The 12,260-nt window shown below is 34.0% G+C and overlaps 1 protein-coding gene across 3 annotated transcripts in view; it reads right to left on the reverse strand.

Moving 5' to 3' along the window:
* The window catches only part of Octbeta2R (Octopamine beta2 receptor), a 733,310-nt gene extending 730,714 nt beyond the window's left edge, over positions 1–2,596 (reverse strand). For all 3 annotated transcript variants that reach the window (XM_067762597.1, XM_067762595.1, XM_067762596.1), the window contains exon 1: positions 1,939–2,596. The gene's annotated coding sequence lies outside the window, so the exon portion shown is untranslated. The remainder of the gene's footprint in view (positions 1–1,938) is intronic.
* Between the last annotated feature and the right edge of the window lie 9,664 nt (positions 2,597–12,260).

A 12,260-nucleotide genomic window follows, 5' to 3' on the forward strand; every position in this document is an offset into this window, starting at 1 on the left:
TCAGGATATGGATTAGTACAAGGTTTTCACAATATTGCATTTGCATTACAATGTTCAACAGGATCTAGATCATTGGCCGCTGAAACACGCCTATTTCATAAAACGAGTTATGTAGGCTGAAGCAATTACAAGCGTGTACAAAGCATTAAGTAAAGATGTTGTATTGTTTTGTTCTGAGACACTTTCGGTTAATTACCAATTTTATCCATAAAATTTTTTTAATTAAAATTTCGACGATAATTTTATATTAAGTTTTTGTAATGGAAGTTTTGGCGGACAAGTTTTGAGAAGTACTAAATAAGATAACAAAGTCGCACAAGTTCCTTCAATGCCAAGTAATATTTTCATTTTAAATTGCTTATTAAGTTAAGTTTTGTTTTTTTTTTTAGTTTACTTTTTATTTTATTCTATTTTACTTTATTTTATTCAAATTTATTTAATTTGAATTTTTTTTACTTTATTTTAGTTTACCTAATTTTTCTATTTTATTTCATTTTAATTTATTTTATTTTATTTTATTTTATATTATTTTATTTTATTTTCTTATTTTTTTTTCTTTTTTACTTTATTTTATTTCATTTTGTTATACTTGCTTTTATTTTAGTTTATTATATTTTATTTTGTTTTATTTAAATTTTTTATTTTATTTTATTTTATTTTGTTTTATTTTTTTTATTTCATTTTGTTAGACTTGCTTTTATTTTATTTTAGTTTATTAAATTTTTTTTTGTTTGTTTTATTTAAATTTTTTATTTTATTTTGTTTTATTCTGTTTTATTTTATTTTATTTCATTTCCTTTAATGCAATTTAATTTTTCTTCATAATAGCTTATTTGATTTGATTGGATTTTAATATTTTTATTTTACTTTGTTTCATTTGTTATTATTTTATTTTATTTTGTTAGATTTTACTATATTTAATTTTAAAATCGGGATATGTTTTTATTATATTATATTCTTATTTTGTTTTGTTTTATTTTATCTTATTTTATTTTATTTTGTTATATTTTATTTTATTTATTTTAACTATTTTATTTTTTTATTATATTTTATTTTGTTTTATTTATTTATTTATTTTATTTTTTTCTTTTCTTCTCCTTTAATTAGTCTTGGTTTTTTTTTTTAATTTATTTAAGTGTTTTTTACATTACTGTAATTATTTTTATTATTACATATCTTTAAATCTGGTTTTCCTTATTTTTAATGTATGTACATAAAAAAATTTGTTTTTTAATTTTTGACTCATTTTGTTTTACCAAACCTAACAATTTTTTTTAATACAACGATGGGTAATTACAGTCACACCCATGGACAATAAAGTTTTCACTTTTGTTGATCAGCGTTACTTAAAAACAGCGAAAATAACAACAACAATGCAACAACGAATTTTTTCCATAAAAAAATATTTTCTAGTATACGCTTCACATTTTTTTTTAACTAAATATTTTTGAATACACGTGTAACCTTGACTGTACTCACCCCCGCACTCTGACGACAATTTCAATTTATAACCTATAAACGGCGATCACACTAACAACAATAGCTCTATAACGGCATGTCATAAAATATAATTGCAAAGAGGCTATTTAAGTTTTGAAATAACAACAAAAGCTATGTATGTACATATGTAGTACAACAATATTAAAACAAAAATAACCACATTTTCAAAAGCGGGAAAAATCACGTTTAGACTCACTCGACACCGCTGGCGTATACGTAACACGAGCTACAATCACTGAGAGTATTCTTTAAGCGGCATTTCACTTTTAAAAAATTTATAAAAGCTTATGCATACGTAATTTAATTTATTTTCGCTTCACTTTTTTTTGCTCTATAATTGGAAATTGCGCGATTTTTGTATTAACGAACAGTTTTTAGTATGAACAAATTTTCCGTTCAATTTAACGATTTTTTTTATATAAATATTAGTTTTTTTACCTGAAGCTGGCGTAACTAATGCGACTGGCAAGTAACTAAAGCTGTTGATGTAAGATTTTCGTTTACTAACATTTGTAATTATTTTCTTAAACATTCAAACTTTATTCAGGTTTTATGTTTTGTATATATTGTTTTGTTATCTTTACACTTGTTAAACTTTTTTTTTATTTTAATTATTTAAACTTTTTCACTAAACATATTTACACAAAGAGCTTACTTAGCAATTGTCATTGCTATCAATTATATTTTATGTATGTCGGTTTATCTTATTTAATGTATTTCTCTAGGTCTATTTATTTATTTATCGTTTAATGAATTCTGCTTTTGCACTTTGTTTGCTTGTATAGCATTCAATTGGTACTTCTGTGTACTTCCTCTATTAGCGCGCGCTGTCGACATTGCACTCACTGGGCGGGCGTTCTATTGTGCGCGACTACTGATGTCACTTTTCAGTATACTTTTTTACAAACACTTTTGCATAAATTTTTTAAAGAATTTTTTCGATTAATTATTTAAGTATTAATTTTAATTTTTTTGTTGTTTTCTAATATGCATTTAAAGTGTGTACATAAGTATGTTTGTCTGTCACCGAGAAAACGCGCACAATCCGCAATCGACGTGGCTGCACATCAAACAGTTCACTTACGAATGAGCTGTAGCATGCCTGAACAATTTAAAACAAGCAGTAGCAGAAGCCACTAACTAACATCAAACAACAAGCAGCGCAGCCGCAGTCACTGTTTGTTCTGATACTAAAGAACTTTTAGCTACTGTATATTGTCTAATATGTAGATGTTGAGCCGAACCGCACAACAAGCAGAGCAGTGTAACGCCTCAAACATTACAACGTTAGTGCACATTTCTGTACACAGGGGCGTTACCACCCACCGTTAGGTGGGGATGTTGATATTTGAGTGATTCTGGGCAAGTACAGTTGAGTAACATCTATGAGTGTATGAGTAGAGCTTATGCATATTTTTTTATATTTGTAATTATGTAAAAATCAAATAGGCCACCGTTTTACTAAGTTAAGAGCAGTAGCGCCTATTAAAGATATACAAAAGGTAAAATAAAATAAAATAAAATAAAAAATACTGATTTATCGGCCTTTTCTTCTTAACTTTCCAATTTGCAGGCTCGAGGTCTATGTTTTTCTTACAAAAACTAATAAAACACAAGTGGCAGAACGAAAAACTTGTGGTTTATTAGTTTTTGCAAGAAAAACAAAGACCTCGAGCCAGCAAATTTGAAAGTTAAAATAAAATAAAATAAAATAAAATAAAATAAAATAAAAAATACTAATTTATCGACCTTTTCTTCTTAACTTTCCAATTTGCAGGCTCGAGGTCTATGTTTTTCTTGCAAAAACTAATAAAACACAAGTGGCAGAACGAAAAACTTGTGTGTTATTAGTTTTTGCAAGAAAAACAAAGACCTGGAGCCAGCAAATTGGAAAGTTAAAATAAAATAAAATAAAATAAAATAAAATAAAATAAAATAAAATAAAATAAAATAAAATGAAATGAAATGAAATGAAATGAAATAAAATAAAATAAAGTAAATAAACACGAAGCTTTTCAAAGGGCTTTTCCAGATGTTCAGGTTTCAGTTCAAAGAATATGCGATGAACGAATTGCAATAATAAGAAATAAATATATATATATAAGGAGGTTGAATGAACTTTAACGAGAAGCGATGAATGAATTAACTATAGAGGCTGCAGCCATCAGGCCACAAGAAAATGCCATAATCAACAATACGATCGAAGATATAAGCACGGAGGAATCAAACCAAGTGGAAGCCCTGGTTAATGTTATTGTTGAAAGTGAGAGCACGAAAGTTTTAAAACTGAGTTCCAAAGCGCTCTGCTAGAGTTTTATGGTACGGACCCATTACTAATACCAATTTTACCCAAGCAGAAAGCCGCAAAGAATTTGGCAATAGCTGTTGTGTGTATGAACACCGAAATCCTTCCAGCGTACCTACAACAAAATGCAAATTCATTGGAAAAACTTCAGACTGCAATATATGCAGCTGCAGCAGCAATAATTCGTTCCACTGGCGGCAGGCTAGTCCGCCGAAAAAAAATACGGTAAGCCTAAGTCCTACACCCAACCCTGGAAATATAGGCTGCTTAATCAAGTAAAAAAGCTAAGAGCTGACCTCGGTCGACTGACTTACGCAATATATAAAGGGAAATCGCTCTAGAAAAATTCTGAAATGGCTTGAACCTTTTAAAGTCGAATATAAAACGTACTCCAATACTTAGACTCTCTACGACAAAAACTAGCCGTTAAATCGTTAAATCTACGCAGGCGGATACCTTCCCTCAGAAAAGAGGAGGACGGAAAACACGTCCTTTGAAAATAATGAGAGAGTATTCTACAGGAAACTTAGAGAAAACCAAATTAATGGAAATACTGAGCCACCAAATATTCATCGAGTAGAGGCATATTGGCGGTCCATATGGTCAGTGGATACCGAGCATGCCAAAAACATCCCGTGGATTGGTGAAGAACGTAGAAGTATGGAAAACCTAAGCGAGATGAGTAACATAGCTTTAAACGAAGAAGATGTGAGAAAAGCAGTACGAAACACACATAATTGGAAATCTCCAGGAGGAGACGGTATCCATAACTTCTGGCTGAAAAAATTTACAACAACGCATCGTGCATTAGCTCACCACTATATAGCTTTCCTGCAAACAGGGTCAATTATCCTAGCATTTTTAAGGAAAGCCAAAGCTATTAAAAGAGGAATTTTTCAGCGAGACACATTAAGTCCACTATGGTTTTGCCTCGCTTTAAATCCTTTATCAACCATCCTAAAAGAAACCAACTATGGGTTTACCATTAAATCTCCACATCTAACGCATTACAAACTGTCACACCTGCTATATATGGATGACATTAAGCTGTATGGCGCAAACGAGCGTCAAATTAGCACACTGTTGGAGCTTATAGAGAATTTTTCAAATAATATTAGAATGTCATTTTGGAATTGACAAATGCCGCAGACTGAGTTTAGAAAACGGGAGATTTGTACTGCGAAACTTTCAGCTGAGCAAGAGTCAGACGCTAAATGGCAAGTCTGAAAGCGAATGTTACAAATACCTTGGTTTGCTTCAGCCTGTAGGATCCAGCACACTTTCGGAACAATCAAATGGTGGGACACAGAGTTGGAGAGCGTGAAAGGAGCAAAAAGGACGCTGCTAACAAAACTTGGTGCCCATTACCCCAAATCTGCGATAGAACGCCTCTACTTGCCACGCCAGGATTGTGGCCGAGACATGGTAGATATAAAACATCTCCACAAGAAATGTGTTCATAAGCTACGCATATACTTCCAAAACCAACGCAGCCTCCTCTTAGAAATGATATGCAAGGCACATTTAAAGTATTCCCCACTAAATCTACACGATGTTATGACGCACGAGATTCCCTCCGATCGAGGGCACATACAATCGCTGATACAAGAGTGGAAAATGAAAGCGATTCATGGAAGACACGCATATTCCCTGGATCATACAGGAGTGGACAAATCAGCATCCAATGTGTGGTTAAGTCACTCTGGTATCTACGCTGGAACCGAGGGGCTCATGTTGGCCATCCAAGACCAGGTTATTGCAACAAGGAAGCACTGCAAATATCTAATGCAAGCTCCTATTGGAAATGATAATTGTAGACGATGCCAAAGAACTCCCGAAACAATTCACCACATAACCGGTGCATGTGTTACATTGGCGGCTACCGAATATATAACAAGGCATAACTAGGTAGCAAAGATCGTACATCAAACACTAGCTCTGCGTTATGATCTAATTACAGCGGAATGCCCATACTACACATATACCCCAGAGGCAACGCTAGAAAACAGCGCCTTCAAAATATATTGGGACCGGTCTATTCTAACAGATCGTACCATGCCACATAACCTACCTGATATAACGGTTTTAAATAAGCAGGAGGATCAGGCTTACCTAATAAACATACATAGGTGTTCCAAAAACACACAACCTACAGGAGTGCTATGCGGAGAAGCTCAGAAAAAACCAAAGTCTCGCACACGAAATTAAGGAGATGTGAAAGCTGGACAGAGCCGACATAATACCAATAATAATATCCTCAACTGGAGTTATCCCGAAATCACTGAACTGTAGCCTTGTGAAACTTCAACTCCCCGAAAAGCGACGAGCGATACAGAAGGCTGTTATTTTATCGACCAACTCTATAGTTAGAAAATTCTTAAGCATACTCTAATCTAAGGAACTGTGATGAAATGAAAAGAAGTAAAGGAAAGGAAAGGTATAGCGCCGTTTGTAATGGTTGAATTTCAACCAATAGGCGAATTCTAGTTATTTTTCAATTTCAAGCGATTTCTATTGAAAAGAGTGTTCCCTGGTTTAATACAAATCTGTCAATAATTATAACAGAAATAGAACAATAGTTACAGTATGTTGCGCTATCCACCATTCAGCATTGTTTACTGTATAGTTGGGCAGCTTGATTTGAGGTTATGTTGCGAATAGAGTGGAAGGCAGAAAAAGCAGGCATCCGAATAGAGTAGAATCAAGAACAACAGGAAGAGCATTGCATCAAAATGCCTTCAATCTTTATATCAAATAACTCAATCATGGAATATACGCAAACATTTTCTCTTAACTACTGCAAATAAGGTGTTCTAAATGTAAACAAACTATAGTTGAGTAGCAGACTAACCTACAAATTAAGTTTTGTGACAAAATAAAATTAATATCGGCACCCACATATTTTCAAAAACTATAAATACTATGCCATAACAGTGATTCCATGATAATTTTGTGATAATTCCATAAAGAATTCTTATTTTATTAGAACTACTATATCACATAGAGCACCCACTCTCCTTACTACATTTGCTCTCTTTTCCGAGGTGGAACTCAAACACGCTGTAACAAATGAGTGCGACAACTAAAAACAAAAAAATACGAACTTGTATCAACCTCAGTCAACGTCATCCAATGCCAACCTTAGCATCATAGTTATCATCACACTCATCATCATCAGCAACAACATCAACATAGGAAATAAAGCGTCGAACATCACAGCATCGCTAGGTCACTCATACACTCAGGCAGTTTGATGTGACGAAGTGCAATGCTGCTACACGAGTCATTCATATGCAGTACCTACATTCAAGTCAACGATGCGTCGTGTAGATGTGATATCGGAATTAGGAATCTGTGTTAATCGGTTAGGCAGCAACAGCGTACTGTTTATAGCCAACCCTCTCGATGTCCCATAGGCCGACTAACTATTGACACTGAGTAGGTTAGCGAAGAGCACATCAACAAAACAATAACAAGCCTCCCACCACATGCCACAAACAAAACGTAAACAAATCTATTGAAATATATATGTACGTACATAATTTCCTCCTTCTAGTGCGTTTGCGCCTACTCTTTGCAATTCTGTTATACTCTTTGTATACACTCAAAATAAGACATACAGTCTGTTATAGAAATATGAGAATAACTTTTGTGGATATGAATTTAATTAACTTGAATAACTAGTGACATCATTCATTCATTAATTTCACAAGCAGTTTAGTCCATTGGCATAACATGACCACAGCAGCGAAGCCTAAGGGTGCGTGAAATTTTTAAAAATGTTAGGCGTAGCATAACCTGATTACGGTTCAGTTGGTCTTACTTATGACTATCGATAAAAACTAGACGCGTCCAACGCTTTTATTTAATTGTCTGATCAACGCCTTAGATTGATGAGGAGTGTGATGACCAGTACCTATGACCTACCTAATTATTTTCTAGCTTTTAGTATTATTATTACTTAATGTAAGTATTGTTTTCAATAAAAACCTTTAATTTAAAAATTGTGTTTTTAATTATTTTATTTCCAGTCTCACCCCTTCAGACGATAATGCCTAGGTCAAAAGTCTCAGATTTAAACTTTGTTTATGATTTGAGACGGTTTAGGGGCATAGGGTGCAAGATTAGGATTGCTCACAAAATTAACACGTTTAGGGAGTGATTTAGAGGAAGTTAAGCTCAGATTTCTTTCCGAAAGCTCAATATATTAAATTCTTAACTTTATCAATATGTTATACCCCTTAACTTGGTCCACCCTAGTCAAATTATGTTGTTGGGAATTTCAATAATAAATGCAATCAGTTTTAAGGGTTTTTACATTCCTGGAAGCCAAGCCAAAAATCTGAAATTTTAAAGCTATGAATGCTACCAGTTTCTCCAATTTAATACTTACTTATCTGTATAGTCTATCAAATATTAGTTTAACTACTCAGTCAGGGGGCTAGATAAAATTTCAAATTTCAGTGACGCGAGTCGGAAAAAAATGTTATAAGATCTGTAATCGATATCAGTTATTTAAATCGCTATCGCTCTGAAACGGTGAGTCGGATTAAGGATATATCTAATAAAATGACTACGAGTTATTCATTAGATCCATAATTTTTTATTATTTTTACAAAGAGTTTGTTGTTTCAGATCTATTGTTTGAGTGAAATTATTTTTCCGTACGGGACACGTACGCACAATATGTAAATCGACATTGGTTCTGATTCGATTATGCCCTTACACTACATCTTATGATAAGTATATTCTATATGCTGAGAACAGTGGCGTATAGCAAAACAAACACGTTTACAAATAAGCAAAGAAAACCGTTCTCACAACTGGGTATATACTGTTTAATTGGCGCCAAACTTGAGCTGTAGTTAGTTATTATTCATATAGCATAACCCTTGGAATCAAACTCGCTTTCAACCTCACTCTTTTTGAATTCTCTCTCAAAGATACTCAAAAGTTCACTCAGTGATTGACGAAAAACGCTCAAACGACTCACAAGGTCGTTATTGAACTTTAATGCAGTTATGAGCGTTGGTTTTGACCATATTTTAGTTGTCTATTTATGCATTAAGGAGCTTGGTACTGCAAGCAAATACTATATGTGGTCATTGCTTATCAAAATTATGGCAGAGAAAATGCTCGCAAGCTTATACAATTAACAGACATATATAAACCTATATTAGGGTGTTTTGTTTGATTAACGATTTCATTAACGAAGTATTGTTATAAGCATAGTTATTGTGGGGCCTTAATTTTTTTTTTTTGGTACCTAATAATTTACAACAGGGGTCGACTGCTAATGGGGAACCCAGAGGGTTAGGAGGGTTAGAATATACCCGCGGCAGGAATGTCTGTCGTAAAAGGCGACTAAACTACCAAACTGATTCAAGAGGTCGTGTAGCCCAACCCTTTCAGGGGATTGTCAGCGCAATATATAGCTTCCCCAAACCAATTGTCAACCTCAGCTACCCCTGGCGAATCCTGTTACTTTAAAATCCGAGGCTCTGGCGACCCCACGTTCCTTGTGGATCTAGGAGTGGGAGGGCGTTGTGGCCTAGAAGGTCTCATGTGGTCATACCAAATCGTTCATGAGATGGTCGGGCTAGTGACTTAATGGTGATTGTTACCCGAACGTACCGGAGCTGTAGCAGGCAAAGACCATCAACATCGATAACACTCCCCAAGGTATTCGTGGAGTATCCTTATCGCTACAAGAACAACAACAACACTAATGGGCGTCCAAAAATATCGGGACATGTGTCAAACAACGCGTATTGATCCGAAGGCGGAAAATAAAATTTTTAAATCTCTTCGGAGATATCTGCATTTCAAGTTGTTAATTTTATGTGGTTGTTGTAATATTGTTGTGCACAGGGAGAAAAATCCTGAAAAAAAATTTTGCACGCATTAAAATTTTATCATGCACCATTGATGGAGCTTCCATGGTAATTTTTTTCCGTCTTCTGATTATGAATACTGAAATCAAGACGCGCCGTTTGATATTTTTGGGCGCCTATTATCAGTCGACCCCTGTTTGAAATGATAGCCAACTTTTTGAGCGCCCTTACAGGTGACCCGAACGCAAAGTGGGCGACAATACCTCTGTTTAAGTCTATAATGTTATGATATGTCAATTTGTTCTTTCTTTCTTCTTAGGTCCGGTTTTTCAGTAGTTGGTTAAGCTAAGCTTAAACTAATTTTGCTTAAACTCTAGTCAAATTTAAACTCCAGTTAAACCACTGATCAGTCTTTCAGTCACGGTTTAAGGCTACCCTTGGGGTAGGCTTTTTTGTGGGACAACATTGGTTTTTTATTGTCTAGATAATATGGTAAATACGACAAGAGCTGGATTTTATTTACCCAACAAATATGAAAAAAAATCTCTCCAGCGAAATATATCTAGTTTCGAAGGTGATATCCAACATCTTTATTTAATTATTCTTAAATCAGATATCTCTCTAGTTGATATCCAACTTCAGTCTCCAATCACTATCCAACCTTTGAGAAATTTTGTAAAATGTATAGATCTCGAATCTCCAACGACGAAACCTTCCTTAAGACGAGATTCTTACATTATTTTCCGACCTTTGAGAGATTTTGAGAAATGTACGGTTCTCAAATGAATATTCAACAAATTTTTCCTGTTGATATCCTATATTGGATATCGAGTTGAGTTGGAGTTGAAAACAAAATCTTCAAGGAGCTACCACCAAAGCCAACAGCTGGTTTTTGTGATAAATAAACACCTGGTTGATAGCAGTAATGAAGCTTAATTAATCAAAAATAAATTAAACATAGTATTGATATTTAGGAGAAAATGGCAAAGTTTACAAACGGCGATGGTAACTAGGATGTGTTTCTGATTTTCACTTCTTCATCAGCTAGCTTCTCGGGAGCCAGTCTCGCTAATTACATACATATGATTACACTAAATTAAACATATTTTATCTTATTTTCGTGAAAATACTGTGGTATGGAGTCATACGTTGGAGTCCACTTCGAGAACCACAATTTGGGAATTAAATTGTTTCAACTAAAGTAATAACATTTTTTGTTTTATAAAAAATGCACTCTTTCGCTGAGTACGCTTCGAGTTGAGCCAATGTTTCGAAACAACTTTTAAGATTTTAGAAGTATGCCTAGTTATCGACATGAGCTCTAATAGTACTCAAGCCCAAATGCTTGTTGGGTATATTCGACGCCATTTCGAACGAACGCAAATAACTGATAGTATAACTAGAGTTTAACCCTGCCAGATCGGCCGCTTAAGCTCAGCTTAAACTTGAGTTAAAGTAGGCTGAAAAATTGCAGAATAAGGCTAAGCGTAGTTTAACTGAAAAACTGAGTTGAACTTGTGCTGAAAAACCGGGCCTTACTTTTATGTTATTTGTTGTTATTTTTAATGTATTCTTATAACATTCTTTTAGTTAAAAAATTCCACGAACTCTTCCCAGCCATGAAAAAAAACTTTATAGTAAGGAACATTTTTTGTTTTTGTTTAACTGGGAGGCACTGCTAGCCATATTTTAGTAATAATTAGGGGGTTCCGATGAGCCATCCAGCTCTGTATCGCGATCACATCTTAATGAAATGGTCCGGATCAGTACTATGAGAGTTTTTTCTATTATGGTTTGAAGTGAATATAATGTAGTTATTTTATGGCCTTAATAATTTGTTCTCAGATTTAAAGTAAAAATTAATGGGTTGTCGAGTGTAAATATTTATTTAAATATCGGATGCTCTAGTGTCCTATATGTCTGTAAGTTCTACAAAGTAAAGCGGATAAGCTTTCAAAAATTGTACACAACAAACCACATCAACCCTGTGGATCTGAAATTGATCCAGATAGGTATCAGGATCAAACATTATTATTGCATTTGCATGTTAAACTTTTATCGGTATCTGGAACAGGCTTCATTTGAACGCAACTAATATGTCATCTGCTTACTATAGCTGATAAAAGCTTCGAAAGTGCTGCCGCTGTGACAATCCTTTATATCCGAACATGATTCTTGTGAGTTCAAACACTAGCCGCACTGTCGTGCTAATGATTTGATTTGACTATCTTTCTAGGACTGTTCAGTCATCGAGTTACACATAACTACGGCAGAACAAAAACATGCCTCGATATTTATTTTTCTTCAAATTTAAAGCGGAAAATGTATTTTAAACACACAAACTGTTTTAATTTTTAAACTCTGCTGTTAGCTCGAAATCTCCCTAGCTAAGAATTAGTTTGAAGAAAACACTGTCTCATACTTGTTAGCCAAACACACCTTTAGTGGATTTTTAATGAAGGGCGCACTATCTGAGAATTTTTTCTTTCTAAAAATGAGATCCAGTTTCGCACAAACCCACTGAAAGTTTTTCTGCTTATGCAATGTCTTATCACTTCTTAAGCATACCGACTACAACACTTAAGAGCGAAGACACCTAATCAAAAAAAAATACTTAGCAA

This window comes from Eurosta solidaginis, chromosome 1 (assembly GCF_040869045.1).
Source record: "Eurosta solidaginis isolate ZX-2024a chromosome 1, ASM4086904v1, whole genome shotgun sequence".
NCBI classification, from domain to species: Eukaryota; Metazoa; Arthropoda; class Insecta; order Diptera; family Tephritidae; genus Eurosta; species Eurosta solidaginis.